General features: G+C 41.1%; 1 long non-coding RNA gene across 1 annotated transcript; it reads left to right on the top strand.

Annotated features, from left to right (window-relative positions):
• Nucleotides 1-1,011: 1,011 nt before the first annotated feature.
• LOC133256513 (uncharacterized) lies at nucleotides 1,012-3,124 on the top strand. The gene is made up of 2 exons (XR_009739232.1): nucleotides 1,012-1,121; nucleotides 2,871-3,124. It is a non-coding gene; the product is annotated as an uncharacterized LOC133256513 (long non-coding RNA).
• Nucleotides 3,125-6,202: the final 3,078 nt, after the last annotated feature.

Here is a 6,202-nt window from a genome sequence, read left to right as displayed (position 1 = left end):
ATACATCACTGTGGTTTAAAAATAAAATAGAAAAAAAAATAGAAATCAGTATCTCATAAAACAAAAGTGAATGAAGAGTTACTTCAACAATATCAACCTGGACAGCAGCCATTCCCAGTATTCTTCAGTGAGGTTTATTTTTAAATATTTTAACATGTGTATTAAATCAGAATTATTAAATTTCTAGAAGACAGAATCCCTTTCTCTGAGATACTCCTTAAATGGCAATAGCCGATCTGTTTATGAGTCTGTCTCCATAATAGCTAATATCGCTCTGTTGAGCCTTTTGTTGAGGACAAGAATGAAATATGTTCCTGATTTTTATATGCCTCTGACATTGCTAGATCATGTGATTTGGGGATTCTGGCTCACATGGTATCGATTTTTTTTTTTTTTAATTACTGCCTTCTCAACAAATGGTTCCTCAGTGTTTATTGACAAGCACGGCCGTATTAAAATCTAGATCATGAATAAATGATGTCAAATGAAATTAGGCAAAGCAGAACAGGAGAGGCAGGAAGGTAATGAATCAAGTGTTGGAACTTTAACGCCCAAGATGTAATCCTGGTCAGGCGAGTATACCAATATTAGCCCTGCTGGGACCTGCTGGTATCCGACAGGTACCCCCTGCCCCTGGCTGCCCAGCCTTGCCTTGTCACTTGGATGTCTCCCCCTCCACCTCCACAGCAAGGACCAGAGCAGGACTGCCACGGGTTTGTGTCAAAAATGGTAGAAACGTCTGGTTTTGTGATGAATCATTATAATTGAGAAATAGGTTCTTCAGATTTTTATCTTAAATAATGCTTGAAATAGATTTAATCATCAGAGGATTGGGTGATAAGTGAACATTTTTAAGATTTTAAAAGGAATGTCGGTGTAGTTTTAAGAGTATCAGAGGCTGTTCATGCTTATGCAATACTATCTATTTTCACTTAAATCTTTTCATACTGGTCTCCCTGTAACATGTTTGCATTCCCCCAATGTGTTCTTTCCTGGACCATGATGCTGGGAAAGACTGAGGGCAGGAAGAGAAGGGGACGACAGAGAATGAGATGGTTGGATGGCATCACCAGTTCAACGGACATGAGTTTGAGCAAACTCCGGGAGACAGTGAAGGACAGGTAAGCCTGGTGTGCTGCAATCCATGGGGTTGCATACAGTCGGACATGTCTGAGCGACTGAATAACAATGTATTCTACTCTGAAGTCAGAATTATTGTTTCAAAATGCAAACGTGAGACCTTCCCTGGTGCTCCAGTGACTAAGATTCTGTGCTCCCAAAGCAGGGGGCCTGAGTTTGATCTCTGATTGGGGGAACTAGATCCCACATACTGCAACAAAGAGCTCACATGCCACCACTAAAGATCCCACACACCTCAGAGATGGAAGTTCCTGTGTGTTGCAAATAAGACTTGATGCAGCCAAATAAATAAATAAAATAAATATTTTAAAAAATGCAAAACTGATCAGACCATCCCTTCCACCCCATCTCTCTCTCTCTCTCACACACACACACACACGCACACACACACTGTTTACTGTTCACCTACTTATCTCCACCTCCTCTTCATCTCTCTGACCTCAGTTTATATCAACACTTCCTCCAAGAAGCCTTCTGTGATCCCCTAAACTGGGTCAGAATTCCAGACACACGCTCACATTGCCAGGTGGTCCACAGTGTCTGGCATAGAGGAGGCATGTGAGAAATATTTTAGCACTAGTGAGTTAGCAAACAAACTTCTTCATTGATGCCAATTTATCACAAGCAAGTCAGACAGAGGGCTGTGGCTTTGAGCCCTGTGAGTGAGTGGGGGAAATGTGGAAGAGTGATGATTTCCCTGAGGTGGCAGTGAAAGAATGTTAGAGGAATTCAAAGGTAGAGTTGGATTGGTGTAGAGGTTATCTGAGGTGAAAGTCACTCCCTGAACTTGGAATGACCCAGGAAAACATTGAAGGGGGGAGGTGGGGGCGGGGGAAGGTGTCTTTGGCTGTTATCAGCTTACGAGTTTGCTTAGAAAAAGCAAAGCAATCAAGGGAAGGGAAGGGGAAGCAGAAGCAACTTGACATTTGATAAGTTTTTTCATGTATTTCAATCTTGCTCCCAAAGATTTTAAAGAACACTTACAAAGATGTATGCAATACAGTTAATAAAATGTAACTCAAATAAATGATAAAAAGGAGGAAAACAATTTATATGTATGAGATTTCCAAAGAATCTCTGCAGTAAAGTTATAAAGCCATAACCACTTCAGTCATTACCTTAATTTGGAAATATGGAAAATATTTCATTGACTTCTAAAGAAGCTGCCTGCAAAGAGTGTGGGAGTCCATATTCATAGATACCATTTATGTGAATATGGTAAGTGTGTTTGAATGTGTTTTAAAAGTATGGAAATGATGTGGAAGGAACACATCAAATACAGCTATGGATACTTCTGGCAAGAGAGATGGCATGAGAACTGGGATGTGGAAAGATTTTAATTTTTAATTTTTGCCTTATATATAACCGAAATTTGTGCAGTTAGCTTACATCCAGGAGTGGCATTTGTAATTTGAAATAATAATGATGATGATGATAAAGCCTCTACAAAGAAGATGATATTATTTAACACTAGAATTTGAGAAATATTCCGTTATATATGTACTTAGTCATTCACTGAGATCAATTAACAACAACATTCAAGGACTTCCCTGGGGGTTCAGTGGCTAAAACTCTGAGCTCCCAATGCAGGAGGCTTGGGTTCGATCTCTTGTCAGGGAACTAGATCCCACATGCTGCAACTAAAAACTTCCACTACAGCTAACTGGTTTAAAAACAACAACATTCACAGCACTGCTCAGTGTTCAGAATGTTTACGTCTATTATTGTAGGGCATCTTCCCAACAGTCCTCTGAAGCAGGCAGGGCCAGACGAGGTACCCACGTTATCATCCCCACTTTACAAAACAAAGAAGCAGAGTCAGGAGCAGAACGAGGCACCCGGTTCTGGCCATGAGATGGAAAGAAGCAGAGTTTGCAAAGGAACCCAGACCTTCCAACTCTTTCCTTTTGTCCTTGCTTCACAGTGTGACTGGAAGTCTTAGCATTTCCAAGCTGAAATAAAGAAAAATCTTTTGACTGCTGCATTTGATGGCTCATAAAACTGTTTCATTGTAAATACTGTCCTATAACTTCTGAATTATGCGACGTAAATGGTTTGAGTGTTTCTCATTATTGCAGAAGAGGAAGATTTACTGCTTTCATTTAAAGTCTGAGCACTCTCTAAAGAAAAGTTGCAGTAGCTAAATGTCTTTATTACACTATTACCCTCAGAGCTCATGTCTTGGAAAAGCTTCCTGGGTGCAGACAACAGTGTTCAGAGGAGGGCGTTTCTTGATTCAGAGACTTAAGGTGACAAAGCATATAGCATATAGCCTTACTGATGATAACCCCAATAAATCATATTTCAGCTTAGTTGCCTCCTTAGCAGTCTCTGACAGCTCTGTTTACCTTCAAGACAGACACGTGCCTCGCTGGCAGCATTTCATGTGTTTCCTGGTGCCTTAGTCAGTCAAGACACTGAACAGCCTTTGTCCTCCCTGGCGTAGCTTGCTTGCAAAAGGACTGCAACCATTGCCCCATCCCTGTGCCTGCACACCGCCACGTCCATGTAGAGCTGGGATCTATTTTCCCTCCCTTTGAGCTGGGCTGGACTGTGACTTGCTTTGATCAATAGAATGTGAAGGAAGTGACACCTTGCCAGTTCCAAGCCTCGTCCTCAGGAGCTGGCAGTTCTATCTTTGCCTTCTTGGGTCCAGCCACTATTTAAGACTAGTATTGAATGATTGAGGACCCCATCTTGGGTCCAGCCACTATTTAAGACTAGTATTGAATGATTGAGGCCCCTGGAGGATGACAGGGCATCTTGGGTGGAGCTCTCACTGAATGCAGCCTTGTCAGTGGCCCCAGGTAACATCATATGTAGCAGAAGGACCACCTGACTGAGCCCAGTCAACCCACAAGATAAAGAGAAACAACCACGGATTGTTGTTCTAATAAGTGAGTTTTGAGGTCATTTGTTACAGAGCAAAAGAGAATTAAAACATGAAACATTCTCTCTTTTCACTGCCCTGCCTTCCCCTGACCAGCTTAGTACATCCCTGACCATCTCTTATGCTCCTTTTCTCTACCATCATTTCTATCTGAGGAAAAAGAAGCATTCTTCTCAAGTCCTCACTCTGAGCTGGGCACTGTGTGAGCCTTTGGCAACAGGGAAATGGCTAAGCATAGACCTCTCTTCATGTGACTCTTACATCAGTGGTGGAGATGTGAAAAAAAAAAAAAATAACCCTCCTAACTCACACCTGCCCCTCCCAGCCTGTGACCCCACAATTTCCTCAGGGTTAACTCTTGAGTCTCCAAGGCTCAAACAAGTGGGCAGTACAGAGAGTAGCCAAGTATTTTAAGCTCATTCAAAAATGTTACAGTTTCTCTCTATTAAACAATTATAAGGATATCTGTTATTAGGAAACTAATATACAAAAATTAAATTTTACAAGACAGATAAAGGGATAATTATTCACTTCATAAAATTTGACCTTTCATTTACAGATAAATTCCTTTAAATTACCTGTTGCCTAATTTATGACACTGGGTGGTACAGGGAACGAATTTTCAACTGGAAAACAGGAAACCCGAACACAAACACTAATTCCATTCCTAAGGGATTATCATTTAGGTAAATCATTTAACTCTTCTATCTCTTTATTTTAAAATATCAAGAATTTTGACTCAATGATCTCTAAAACGCTTTCTAGTCCAAAAGTCTCTGATTATGAGGAGGCTTAAAGAAATGGGGCTTACCTGGTGGCTCAGATGGTAAAGCATCTGCCTGTAATGCAGGAGACACAGGTTTGACCCCTGGGTTGGAAAGAATCCCTGGAGAAGGGAATGGCTACCCACTCCAGTATTCTTGCCTGGAGAATTCCATGGACAGTTGAGTTTGGCAAGCTACAGTCCATGGGGTAGCAAAGAGTCAGACACGATTGAGCTGCTAAAACACACACACACACACACACACACACGTTTAAAGAAATGGGACCAGGTTCGATGCAGGATACAGGAAGCTTGGGGCTGGTGCACTGGGATGACCCAGAGGGATGGTATGGGGAGGGAGGTGGGATGGGGGTTCAGGATGGGAACATGTGTACACCCATGGCGGATTCATGTTGATGTATGGCAAAACCAATACAATATTGTAAAGTAAAAAAATAATAATAATAAAAAAAAGAAGAAGCTCATGGGACAGAAAAAAAAAATTTGAGTGAGAGAGGTAGAAAGTATTATCATAAAATATTAGGCTCCTTGGACAAATTGAAGCTAAACTGCAATATAAGGCATCCCTGGGATAAACCGAAGCCAGGGAAAAGCAGGACAATATCTTTTGAGGCCACTCCCCCTGTGATTCACTCTTTCACTCCAAAAAGAAGCAGAGACAGAAAATGAAGATTTGAAGAGCAGTCTTGAGACTGAGAGAGGAGGGAGGCTGGCTCCAAGCAGCAGAAGACCCAGAAGCAGGCAGAACTGCCTGCCATTAAGCAGAACTGCCTGCCATTAAGCATATCATCATATGGGACTTCTTAACCACTGGGTTAAGATTCTGAGCTTCCAATGTGGAAGCCATGGGTTCAATTCCTGATAAGGGAACTAAGATCCAATCTGTGGCAGCACCAAAAAAAAATAAAAAATAAAAAAACCTGGTTTCAAAATTAATGCTGGATGAATCACCACATCGTGTGTTGACATGAGAGCAGACAAATACTTGGTTGTCTCTTACACGGCAGACTTCGATCAGTGTCATCTTACCCAGAAACTGTTTGTTTCTTAAGTGGTCACGCCAAACTCAGTAACCACACCACCACTACCACCCCCACACTCTCCCAGCCTCATCTGCTTGGTTTGTATTAACTATATGTGTATGTTTGCATCTTTCTTCAGTAAATATTTTCCTGGAAGTCAGAGATTGAATTTTTCACTTTTTTTTTTTTTTTTTTACATTTCCTTCTGTAGATCTAGCAAAGTGACAGGAACATATTAGGTGCTGAATAAATATTTGATGCACGAAAATAATTTCCACTAAAAATGAATTTGCCAAGTCCCAATGGCCTTCATGCCTGTAGGCCTTCATTTGTTCAACAACAGAACATCTACTAAATATTTATATC

This window comes from Bos javanicus, chromosome 11 (genome assembly GCF_032452875.1).
Source record: "Bos javanicus breed banteng chromosome 11, ARS-OSU_banteng_1.0, whole genome shotgun sequence".
Lineage (NCBI taxonomy): Eukaryota > Metazoa > Chordata > Mammalia > Artiodactyla > Bovidae > Bos > Bos javanicus.
The sequence above is the reverse complement of the archived record's forward strand: the minus strand, read 5'-3'. Positions and strand labels throughout refer to the sequence as shown.